Here is a 12,253-nt window from a genome sequence, read left to right as displayed (position 1 = left end):
ATGTCTTCAGTTAGTTCGCTCTAAAATTGTAAGACATGTTCATGAAACTTGGTCTGTCCTTATTTCAAAATCAACAAATTTCATTTTACTCCCGTTCTCTTATTGTGTGTGTCTGAAGGTGATAAATACCGACTACCACTTGATCAATATCATAAGTAGGTAACATCTTCGGCTAGAGAGTTTATTCTGTTTCTCGGATTTTCAAATGCAACTGTTTCTGCTATAACTATGCATCACCACGGCTCCTGTTCATTCACTGGCTTCGTATGTAACTGCACGTGTTACATTTCCAATAAGTACCATGTGCTTGAAGAGGGTTTCCGTTCTTTTAAATGTTTTGAACGCAACTGATCGTGCAAAAATTGTGATAATCACCATGTCCTGGAAGAGGTCTTCTGCTCTTGCTGAGGAGTATAATGCAGTGTATGGCTTCAGACACCATGTGCGGCCAGTGATTTCTCTCCCTTTAAAGGTTTCAATTGAAATAAATAGTCGCATAATTGCGATTCGAATTCAGTTGAATATATTATAATTTTCTTCCTAAGTTATGCTTTCGGTGAAAATAATATCGGTGTTTTCTCGTTGTGTATGTGACATATGTTGGGAAGTTATATTTGTAGTTGTAGATGGCTAGATGATCAACCTGTCTTGCATTTCTTTACCTTTCAGAGATCAATCTTCAGGACTTCAATCAGCCTCAGCTTTCAAAAGTTGACAACCCTATTAAGAATAAATATGCTTGATAAAGTTATATTTACAGTTATACGGTGCAACATTTTGGAATTGTTATCTTCACAGAGCTGTAACAACAATAAGTCATATTGCAGATGCGGAACGTCGATTGAAACCAAAAAAGAACATAATTGTTAGTTTTAATTTGTAAGCTTGTAAAGAATGTGAGAAAGAAAAAAAGATCGACTTTAACCAACAAAGAACGTACTTGTTACATTTGTTTTGCAAGCTTTTAAGGAATGTAAAAGAAAAAAAGAACGTGGACTGAAACCAACATAGATCGTAATTGTTATTTTTTGTTTTGTAAAGTTGTATGGAATATAAAGGAGAAAAACTAAGAACGTCAAATGTAACTAACAAAAAACGAAATTGTTAGTTTTGTTTTGTTGAGAATATTTATTCTTCTTAAAACTTCAGGTCTCTGTTTAACCACTTGCTTGATTTTTCAACTTATTTCTCGAAATACATCGAACAAGCGTCATTAAATCTTGTTGATGTTGCAAAATCGTGTGGGAAATATGTGTTTGGAATTAACAATGCTCCTGAACCCATGCCTTACAGGAAAGGTATTTAACGTAACAATTGATGAATCTCCTTTAAATATATCTTAATGTCCCGATTATTCCCGTTTGCAAGTTTATTCTGTTGTATAATGTCAAATTTAGGAAATCTACTCCTTATTCCATTTCTTTTTCGTTTTAATTTTAATTGATGAATGTTGGTTGTTATATCCAGTCAGGAAACTATTTTTCCTCCACATGGGTCCAAACGAGGAAACTATCCTCAATACACCTAACGTACAAAACTGGTAATTTATGGCCGTTGCACACTTTTCTTTCTCCAAGTGTACAGTTTTAAGAGGCTGTAAGTTTGGTCAGTTTTTTCCAGGAAATCATTTGTATCTTTAAAATATGGATAGTGTTTCTGCGCCAAAGTGTTTCGATTAAATAAATCCGCTCGGCAACACGCTCAGTCTGTCTTGAACAATCTGAAACAATGTGCCACTTGTCCGAACTTCGCTTGGCATAGTCCAGTTCTAGACCGGTTTGTGACTTTTCAGATAAATATAACAATACCTTGGTATTGAATTCGGAATACAGCAGTCGAATTCCTTGTGTTCAGAAATCTACCTAAACATATTTTTCCAAGACTTCGTCTGATTTCCATTTACTATTCAAAAATATCGTCTGACTTCCATGTTTTCTGCAAGTTTCCGTCTGACTTTTATTTACCTTTTCAAGATTCAATCCGAGTCCCATTTCTGTCTCACTTCAAACTGGGTTTGTAATAGGCTGATAATATTGCAAAATCATTTCATTGTAGCTCTAATTCCAAAATGTACTGATGAAAGACATTGGTGGCATTACTTTTACTAGACTTCTTGATTGCCAGAGAATTGTTTTAGCATTAATTTTGCAACTCCCTATTTTATGATTTACTGAGGTTTGAGTTCTGGATAGAAACATCAGGTGTGCTTTTGTTTCGATAGGCAGAAATGCATTTCTGCACATTCTCAGGCATACAGTTCTATGAATGCTATGGCATGCAGTTTAATACATCCTCAATGACAAAATAATTGCTTTTGATTTTTGGATTCACGGGGCATCTATCAAACGAGGGACATTCTGTGTGAGAAACCCCATCTCCTGATGGAAGACTTTAAGTTGTGGCGTTGGCATACAAAACATAAGTGAGCGACAATTAGGTTACAGCGAAAAACGCTAGTACAATTTAGGACCATGCACACATTCTGAATGTAAAAGTATCCTTTCATCGACTTGGAATCAAATGAAGGCCGCCAGCGTCTGTATATATATATATATGGCTCTTAGATCTTTATACAAGACACATGCAAGTAGAGAAATGGTGTTCATTTCTAAGGAGGTTGTGAATCAAATAAAATCCGTCCTGAATTAGTTTGTAAGCAAGACATTAATGGACGCAATTCGCACTATTGGTACAGTTTTCCTATCCTAAAGTTTGGTGTATTGCTTAGATAAAACCTGCAATCAACTTTGCCTAATGCATCTACTGCAAATATATTTGTTTCGTTTACTATAATATTCAACGCTGGCAGCAAGATCATGTATAATACTAAAGGTTTAGTAAAGAACATGCCAAATATCTGGTACACCAGGATTTCCTGAGGAAAAACTAATGATCTGATCTCAAATCCAAATAAAGATGTTTTCATACAAAATTAATAATCTTACTTTATAATCTACAACCATATACACAATAAGCCTTCAATATGTTATTGATAAAAAAGACATTATTCAGATAGGCCCAATCTCCTACCCGCAATTAAGGAGAAACTTCAATCACACAGTAGAAATACAGTATAGATAACAGTTTGCCTTTTAAAAAAAAAATGATTGTATGTTGTTTACACATATATGTATGTTTGCGTGCGTGCATGTTTGCGCATGAGGATATAGTTTATCTTTCAAACGGTGTAATTGTAGATATAACAGTATGTCGTACATTTATTCTTAATGACGTTGTAGAGTTTTGAAATTGCAGGCTGATTATAGTTCTATTTGTTGTCCTCTGAAATGTAATGAAACCCATGACAGGTTGATCATCTAAACATTTACATCTCCAATGATGACTTTCCTACATATGACATTGTGCAGGCATAAACTTTGAACTCTTGTGTGATTTCGAACGAGAGAGAGAGAGAGACAGAGAGAGAGAGAGAGTGCGAGGGAGAGAGAGGGAGAGAGAGAGAGAGAGGGAGCGAGAGAGAGAGAGGGAGAGAGAGAGGTCAATGATCGTTTGATACAGTAATCTGTAAATAACACAAAAACATTGTGAATGGGAACTTAGTATCATTCCTTTCAGTCTGGATTTGAAATCAGTTCAATGAAATTCGAGTCAAAGTTGGCTGGAGAAGGTCAAACGTGAAACGAGGTTTACAGACAGACATAAATGTTGAAATAAATTGAAGACATCTCTAAAAGAGTATTCTAGTGTCATAAAGTAAATGATAATAACACGTTCAGTACACTGAAATGTTCTTGTGTTAAAATAATTAAGGGCGATAGGCATCGTCATCCGGATTTAAAGATTAACCTCTAACTGAAAAATGAAGGTTATTACGCTCTTCCTACAGTTCCAATTAGAAACTCCTTATAGACAAGATAAGGATCTGTCCCATTGTAATGGAAAGCTGTTTTGCACCAACATCCATGTTTTTTCCGGGAAGCGAGGGACACTCAGTGTGAGACATCCAAGCTTCTGATTCAAGGACTGTTCCGATTTCAGTTGTGGAGTTGGCATAAAACACAAAAGTGAGCGAAAATTAGACTAGGGCAAAAAGAGTTATTACAAATATTGGATTATGCAAACATTCTAAAATTATATAAAAAAAAATTTGCATCGGCCGGGAATCGAACCCGGGCCGCCCGCGTGGCAGGCGAGCATTCTACCACTGAACCACCGATGCACATTATTCCCTTGCTTCGTAAGGGCCTATCTCCCCACCGTGTCTTTACCTTAACTGCCTAATGTCATTTACATGTCTGTGTCATCTAATTCAGTAGGCGTTGATTTATTGATTGACTGCCTATGGGGTTACAATGCATGCTGTTAGAATAAACCGACACAACACATCTCTTTATTTGATTCTGAAACGGCGTAGATTACTTGGATTGAAGCACTTTCTAAATTGGAGACAGCCACATGATTTCTCACTTGCTAGTCTCTTCAAAGGTCTTGTCTGCTTGAATTTCATCTCACATCTATCCACAAGATGCATTTTAGTAAAAAACGGTATTCGTTTTCAAGGAGGTTGTAAATAGAACAAAGTCTATCCGGAATTGGTTTTTAAGCAAAATATTGATGGACGAATTCATAATATTTGTACAGATTTCCTATCATATCTTTAACGAAAGATGAATGTGCTGCTTAGAGAGAACCTAAAACGAACCTTGCCTAATCCACCTACTGGAATTATCTTTTTTGTTGTTGTGAAAATCAACTGTCAAATTAATGGTATGACCGTCGACTAGAATGGCAAATTTGGCTTCCATCGACATACATCAGCATGCATTCATCTTTATGCATAATCCAAGTTTCAAACGGGGACGCCGGCGAATGGAGAATGCTGTTTGATCAACGAATTGTCCAATGGTCTATCGGCAGCAATTAATATTATGTAGATCTGAAACTCTTGATTATTATCAACAGTAAAATTCAGATGAGTTGGATTTCATTTAGAAGCATGCAAATAAAATATCATTTTAATTCTAAATATGTCTTCGTCATTGGAAATCGACTTTATCTTAAAGCATGTTAGTCTAAACAAAGTCAACTAATTACTTTTCATTTATTACCCACAACAACAATCAGCTTGATTGCATAGTTTCGGTCTTGAATTTAGAGAACCAGTCTGTGTATACAACAATGAATAATGTCATCCATAAATTACATATATTACAAAACACAATCTTCAGAGAAAACTAAGAGAGAAAAAGAAAACACTTTATAGGAACATTAAGTTCCTTCCTATCATCTGGTCTTAAATGATGCAAAGATTATTAAAATTCATTAAATTTAGTTTGATCATGGGTCATTTGCGACAGTTTTTTCTCCTTGGAAGAAGGACTTATATGTGTATGTCTCATAGATTTGGGAGATTAGCTTTGAAGCAAACTGAATAGTAAATGATATCAAAAGACTGATATTTCGAAACAATACTATTTGTGCATGAAATGTACACAAGGAAATGAAATATGTACGTTTCATCTATGATATAATCTTTTCATGTGCAAGGATCTGAGTAACAGCAGCGCACTGATATCAAGCTGTAGATAAGGTACGGCTCGTATGCAGGACAAATATAAAGGCGGATAATGGCACGATTATTTCCCGTGTGAGGCTCGTTGGTCTAGGGGTATGATTCTCGCTTTGGGTGCGAGAGGTCCCGGGTTCAAATCCCGGACGAGCCCACCATTTTGGAAATCAAAGTTAATACTCATTTTGTAGTATCCTGGTAAATGGTTGAAGCAATCTCTCGGGACAGCCATGAGTGAAATATTTCATTTTCAATTATTCGTGTAAATGCAATACTTTTGACGGATTGATTTCGGAAACGCTGGTGAATTGTCATTTCTCCAAAACTTGAAATAGGTTTTCATATAGTTAGTCAAGTACAATTAATTGGAAGTTAACTTCCCAGAACCCCATTTACGACTTCAGCTTCAGAGGATGTACGGAAATTCTTGAACAAATATAACTACTGTATGGACCAGTGGATTAGCATAGTTTTTCATTGCACTCTTATCTTCCTCTGAACAAAGTTAACCTCCACACCCATACAGAAAAAGTTTGTTTTAGACATCCTTATCAAAATGTATGCTAATAATTATTTAACTTCTGCCAGTTTTGATTGCATAGTTTCATTCTTGAATTTAGAGAACCAGTTTATGTATACAAGAAAGACTAATCTTAACCACAATTACATATGTCAGAAAACACCATCGTCAGAGAAAACTAAGAGAAAAAAAAACACTTTATAGTGACACTAAGTTCCTTCTTATCCTATGCAATAATGATTAAACTTCATTAAAATCAGTTTTTCCTTTGGTCATTTGCGACAGTTTTTTTTGGCCTTGGAATAAGGACTTATATTTGGGTCATTATCTTCATTATTTGGACATAATATCGAGAAGTAACTGGAGAAGAAAGCCTGGCGATGAATGTAAAAACAAAAGTAATTTGAAGTTATTCTGTCTTCTTGTTCTGAAGCAAATTGAATAGTTTAATGATGACGAAAGACTAAGATTTTGAAACTTTACTAGTTGTGTATGAAATGTACTCATTCTCAAAAAGGAGCATGCCCATCAAGATATATAGACAGATAAAGCTATCGGTCAATCGATAGATTGATATATAGATATTTATTTCATCATTCCAACGAAGGAAGATACCCATCAAGAGAATCAAAATACTTGAACAGGCAATACAATAGACATATAGGCAGACAAACAGGCAGACAGGTTTACAGTGGATTGAGATTGAAACAGACATACAGTTATACATAGAGACAGACAGATAGATGCGAATGAATCTATGTACCATAAAGGTCCCGAAGAATGTTCATTAAAAGTAAATAAATTAAATGCCTTTTGGTTTCCTCTGCATTCTCTTTATACAGTTTAAACAATACATAACATAAAACAGTTTTCGCATCATATGAACTATATTTTTAACTTTACAATTTTCACTTGTTTTAACGTTAATTGCTAGGTCTGAATTAATTAGAAACATTCACCACTTACTACCATTCGATTTACACTTTTAAAAACCAGGCTTGTCGATACTCGGAAGACTGGATCTCGCCCAAAATGCTCCTTATATTTTCATTTCCTTTGTAAGCTCTATTCAAAGTGTAACTTTGAAACGCATCAGGAAATTGTTGTTGCAAATCACACAAATATTCACACAAATATTCTCTTGCAAACTTTGATTCATATGCTGAACATCGATTGAAACTAACAAATAACGTAATTGTTATCTTTTGTTGTGTAAGGTTGTAAGGAATGCAAAGAAGAAAAAATAAGAACGTCGATTAAAACCAGCAAAGAACATGTGTGCGTGTGCGTGTGTGTGTGTGTGTGTGTGTGTGTGATTTGGATTTTTAACGTAGCTTTAATAATTTATCAGTCATATCGCTACGATGTCCGCAGTGCGACAAATTATAGTTATGTCTAGCACTGGGGCATCATGCCGCAGACATGTAGCATGATGTCCCACCCAGTCATATTATCCTGACACCAGGCGGACCAGTCCTAACACTAACCTCTTAATGCTGAGCGTGAAGCGAGGCAGCTGTTAGTAGCATTTTGTAAGTCTTTGGTATGACTCGACCGGGGATCAGCAAAGAACGTAATTGGTAGGTTGTCATTTTTCTTGTTGAGAATCTTTATTCTTCTTAAAACATCAAGTCTCAGTTTACCCACTTTCTTGATTTTCTAACCTATTTCACGAAAAGCAACAAGCAAACATCATTAAATGTTGTTGATTGTTACAAATTGTGTGGGAGATATGTATTGGGAATTTGACAATGCTCCTGAACGTACGACTTATTGGAAAAGTATTTTACGTAACAATTGATGAACCTCCTTTAAAACTATTCTAGTGTCCAGATTATGTTTTAAAGTAAGTATATGATACTAGTTTAAGATGATGCGCCAAAGCATATTCACGCCTGAATTTTCAATCAAGTGTTCGGTTCATTAGAAAGCGAAACCATACAAAAGGCATATGGTCAATTAAGTGTTTTATCGTTGCAGTTCAAAGATGAACAAGTAAGTCAAATTAGGAAAACTTTGATGTTCAAAAAAATTCACATTTACTCTGCGAATGTATGTCTGTCCATATAATCAGTAAAAATTAAGAATAAAATGTCTTCAGTTAGTTCGCTCTAAAATTGTAAGACATGTTCATGAAACTTGGTCTGTCCTTATTTCAAAATCAACAAATTTCATTTTACTCCCGTTCTCTTATTGTGTGTGTCTGAAGGTGATAAATACCGACTACCACTTGATCAATATCATAAGTAGGTAACATCTTCGGCTAGAGAGTTTATTCTGTTTCTCGGATTTTCAAATGCAACTGTTTCTGCTATAACTATGCATCACCACGGCTCCTGTTCATTCACTGGCTTCGTATGTAACTGCACGTGTTACATTTCCAATAAGTACCATGTGCTTGAAGAGGGTTTCCGTTCTTTTAAATGTTTTGAACGCAACTGATCGTGCAAAAATTGTGATAATCACCATGTCCTGGAAGAGGTCTTCTGCTCTTGCTGAGGAGTATAATGCAGTGTATGGCTTCAGACACCATGTGCGGCCAGTGATTTCTCTCCCTTTAAAGGTTTCAATTGAAATAAATAGTCGCATAATTGCGATTCGAATTCAGTTGAATATATTATAATTTTCTTCCTAAGTTATGCTTTCGGTGAAAATAATATCGGTGTTTTCTCGTTGTGTATGTGACATATGTTGGGAAGTTATATTTGTAGTTGTAGATGGCTAGATGATCAACCTGTCTTGCATTTCTTTACCTTTCAGAGATCAATCTTCAGGACTTCAATCAGCCTCAGCTTTCAAAAGTTGACAACCCTATTAAGAATAAATATGCTTGATAAAGTTATATTTACAGTTACACGGTGCAACATTTTGGAATTGTTATCTTCACAGAGCTGTAACAACAATAAGTCATATTGCAGATGCGGAACGTCGATTGAAACCAAAAAAGAACATAATTGTTAGTTTTAATTTGTAAGCTTGTAAAGAATGTGAGAAAGAAAAAAAGATCGACTTTAACCAACAAAGAACGTACTTGTTACATTTGTTTTGCAAGCTTTTAAGGAATGTAAAAGAAAAAAAGAACGTGGACTGAAACCAACATAGATCGTAATTGTTATTTTTTGTTTTGTAAAGTTGTATGGAATATAAAGGAGAAAAACTAAGAACGTCAAATGTAACTAACAAAAAACGAAATTGTTAGTTTTGTTTTGTTGAGAATATTTATTCTTCTTAAAACTTCAGGTCTCTGTTTAACCACTTGCTTGATTTTTCAACTTATTTCTCGAAATACATCGAACAAGCGTCATTAAATCTTGTTGATGTTGCAAAATCGTGTGGGAAATATGTGTTTGGAATTAACAATGCTCCTGAACCCATGCCTTACAGGAAAGGTATTTAACGTAACAATTGATGAATCTCCTTTAAATATATCTTAATGTCCCGATTATTCCCGTTTGCAAGTTTATTCTGTTGTATAATGTCAAATTTAGGAAATCTACTCCTTATTCCATTTCTTTTTCGTTTTAATTTTAACTGATGAATGTTGGTTGTTATATCCAGTCAGGAAACTATTTTTCCTCCACATGGGTCCAAACGAGGAAACTATCCTCAATACACCTAACGTACAAAACTGGTAATTTATGGCCGTTGCACACTTTTCTTTCTCCAAGTATACAGTTTTAAGAGGCTGTAAGTTTGGTCAGTTTTTTCCAGGAAATCATTTGTATCTTTAAAATATGGATAGTGTTTCTGCGCCAAAGTGTTTCGATTAAATAAATCCGCTCGGCAACACGCTCAGTCTGTCTTGAACAATCTGAAACAATGTGCCACTTGTCCGAACTTCGCTTGGCATAGTCCAGTTCTAGACCGGTTTGTGACTTTTCAGATAAATATAACAATACCTTGGTATTGAATTCGGAATACAGCAGTCGAATTCCTTGTGTTCAGAAATCTACCTAAACATATTTTTCCAAGACTTCGTCTGATTTCCATTTACTATTCAAAAATATCGTCTGACTTCCATGTTTTCTGCAAGTTTCCGTCTGACTTTTATTTACCTTTTCAAGATTCAATCCGAGTCCCATTTCTGTCTCACTTCAAACTGGGTTTGTAATAGGCTGATAATATTGCAAAATCATTTCATTGTAGCTCTAATTCCAAAATGTACTGATGAAAGACATTGGTGGCATTACTTTTACTAGACTTCTTGATTGCCAGAGAATTGTTTTAGCATTAATTTTGCAACTCCCTATTTTATGATTTACTGAGGTTTGAGTTCTGGATAGAAACATCAGGTGTGCTTTTGTTTCGATAGGCAGAAATGCATTTCTGCACATTCTCAGGCATACAGTTCTATGAATGCTATGGCATGCAGTTTAATACATCCTCAATGACAAAATAATTGCTTTTGATTTTTGGATTCACGGGGCATCTATCAAACGAGGGACATTCTGTGTGAGAAACCCCATCTCCTGATGGAAGACTTTAAGTTGTGGCGTTGGCATACAAAACATAAGTGAGCGACAATTAGGTTACAGCGAAAAACACTAGTACAATTTAGGACCATGCACACATTCTGAATGTAAAAGTATCCTTTCATCGACTTGGAATCAAATGAAGGCCGCCAGCGTCTGTATATATATATATATATGGCTCTTAGATCTTTATACAAGACACATGCAAGTAGAGAAATGGTGTTCATTTCTAAGGAGGTTGTGAATCAAATAAAATCCGTCCTGAATTAGTTTGTAAGCAAGACATTAATGGACGCAATTCGCACTATTGGTACAGTTTTCCTATCCTAAAGTTTGGTGTATTGCTTAGATAAAACCTGCAATCAACTTTGCCTAATGCATCTACTGCAAATATATTTGTTTCGTTTACTATAATATTCAACGCTGGCAGCAAGATCATGTATAATACTAAAGGTTTAGTAAAGAACATGCCAAATATCTGGTACACCAGGATTTCCTGAGGAAAAACTAATGATCTGATCTCAAATCCAAATAAAGATGTTTTCATACAAAATTAATAATCTTACTTTATAATCTACAACCATATACACAATAAGCCTTCAATATGTTATTGATAAAAAAGACATTATTCAGATAGGCCCAATCTCCTACCCGCAATTAAGGAGAAACTTCAATCACACAGTAGAAATACAGTATAGATAACAGTTTGCCTTTTAAAAAAAAAATGATTGTATGTTGTTTACACATATATGTATGTTTGCGTGCGTGCATGTTTGCGCATGAGGATATAGTTTATCTTTCAAACGGTGTAATTGTAGATATAACAGTATGTCGTACATTTATTCTTAATGACGTTGTAGAGTTTTGAAATTGCAGGCTGATTATAGTTCTATTTGTTGTCCTCTGAAATGTAATGAAACCCATGACAGGTTGATGACTTTCCTACATATGACATTGTGCAGGCATAAACTTTGAACTCTTGTGTGATTTCGAACGAGAGAGAGAGAGAGAGAGAGAGACAGAGAGAGAGAGAGAGAGAGAGAGAGAGAGAGAGTGCGAGGGAGAGAGAGGGAGAAAGAGAGAGAGAGGGAGCGAGAGAGAGAGAGAGGGAGAGAGAGAGGTCAATGATCGTTTGATACAGTAATCTGTAAATAACACAAAAACATTGTGAATGGGAACTTAGTATCATTCCTTTCAGTCTGGATTTGAAATCAGTTCAATGAAATTCGAGTCAAAGTTGGCTGGAGAAGGTCAAACGTGAAACGAGGTTTACAGACAGACATAAATGTTGAAATAAATTGAAGACATCTCTAAAAGAGTATTCTAGTGTCATAAAGTAAATGATAATAACACGTTCAGTACACTGAAATGTTCTTGTGTTAAAATAATTAAGGGCGATAGGCATCGTCATCCGGATTTAAAGATTAACCTCTAACTGAAAAATGAAGGTTATTACGCTCTTCCTACAGTTCCAATTAGAAACTCCTTATAGACAAGATAAGGATCTGTCCCATTGTAATGGAAAGCTGTTTTGCACCAACATCCATGTTTTTTTCCGGGAAGCGAGGGACACTCAGTGTGAGACATCCAAGCTTCTGATTCAAGGACTGTTCCGATTTCAGTTGTGGAGTTGGCATAAAACACAAAAGTGAGCGAAAATTAGACTAGGGCAAAAAGAGTTATTACAAATATTGGATTATGCAAACATTCTAAAATTATATAAAAAAAATT

The 12,253-nt window shown here is 35.3% G+C and overlaps 2 non-coding genes across 2 annotated transcripts; one reads left to right on the top strand and one right to left on the bottom strand.

Annotated features, from left to right (window-relative positions):
• Nucleotides 1–4,109: 4,109 nt before the first annotated feature.
• Trnag-gcc (transfer RNA glycine (anticodon GCC)) lies at nucleotides 4,110–4,180 on the bottom strand. Its single transcript has one exon. It is a non-coding gene; the product is annotated as a tRNA-Gly (tRNA).
• Nucleotides 4,181–5,612: 1,432 nt separating this feature from the next.
• Trnap-ugg (transfer RNA proline (anticodon UGG)) lies at nucleotides 5,613–5,684 on the top strand. Its single transcript has one exon. It is a non-coding gene; the product is annotated as a tRNA-Pro (tRNA).
• The last annotated feature ends 6,569 nt before the right edge of the window (nucleotides 5,685–12,253 follow it).

Source organism: Sinohyriopsis cumingii, chromosome 13 (genome assembly GCF_028554795.1).
Source record: "Sinohyriopsis cumingii isolate HCF-2022 chromosome 13, ASM2855479v2, whole genome shotgun sequence".
Classification (NCBI taxonomy): domain Eukaryota; kingdom Metazoa; phylum Mollusca; class Bivalvia; order Unionida; family Unionidae; genus Sinohyriopsis; species Sinohyriopsis cumingii.
This window is presented reverse-complemented; position numbering and strand designations above follow the sequence as displayed.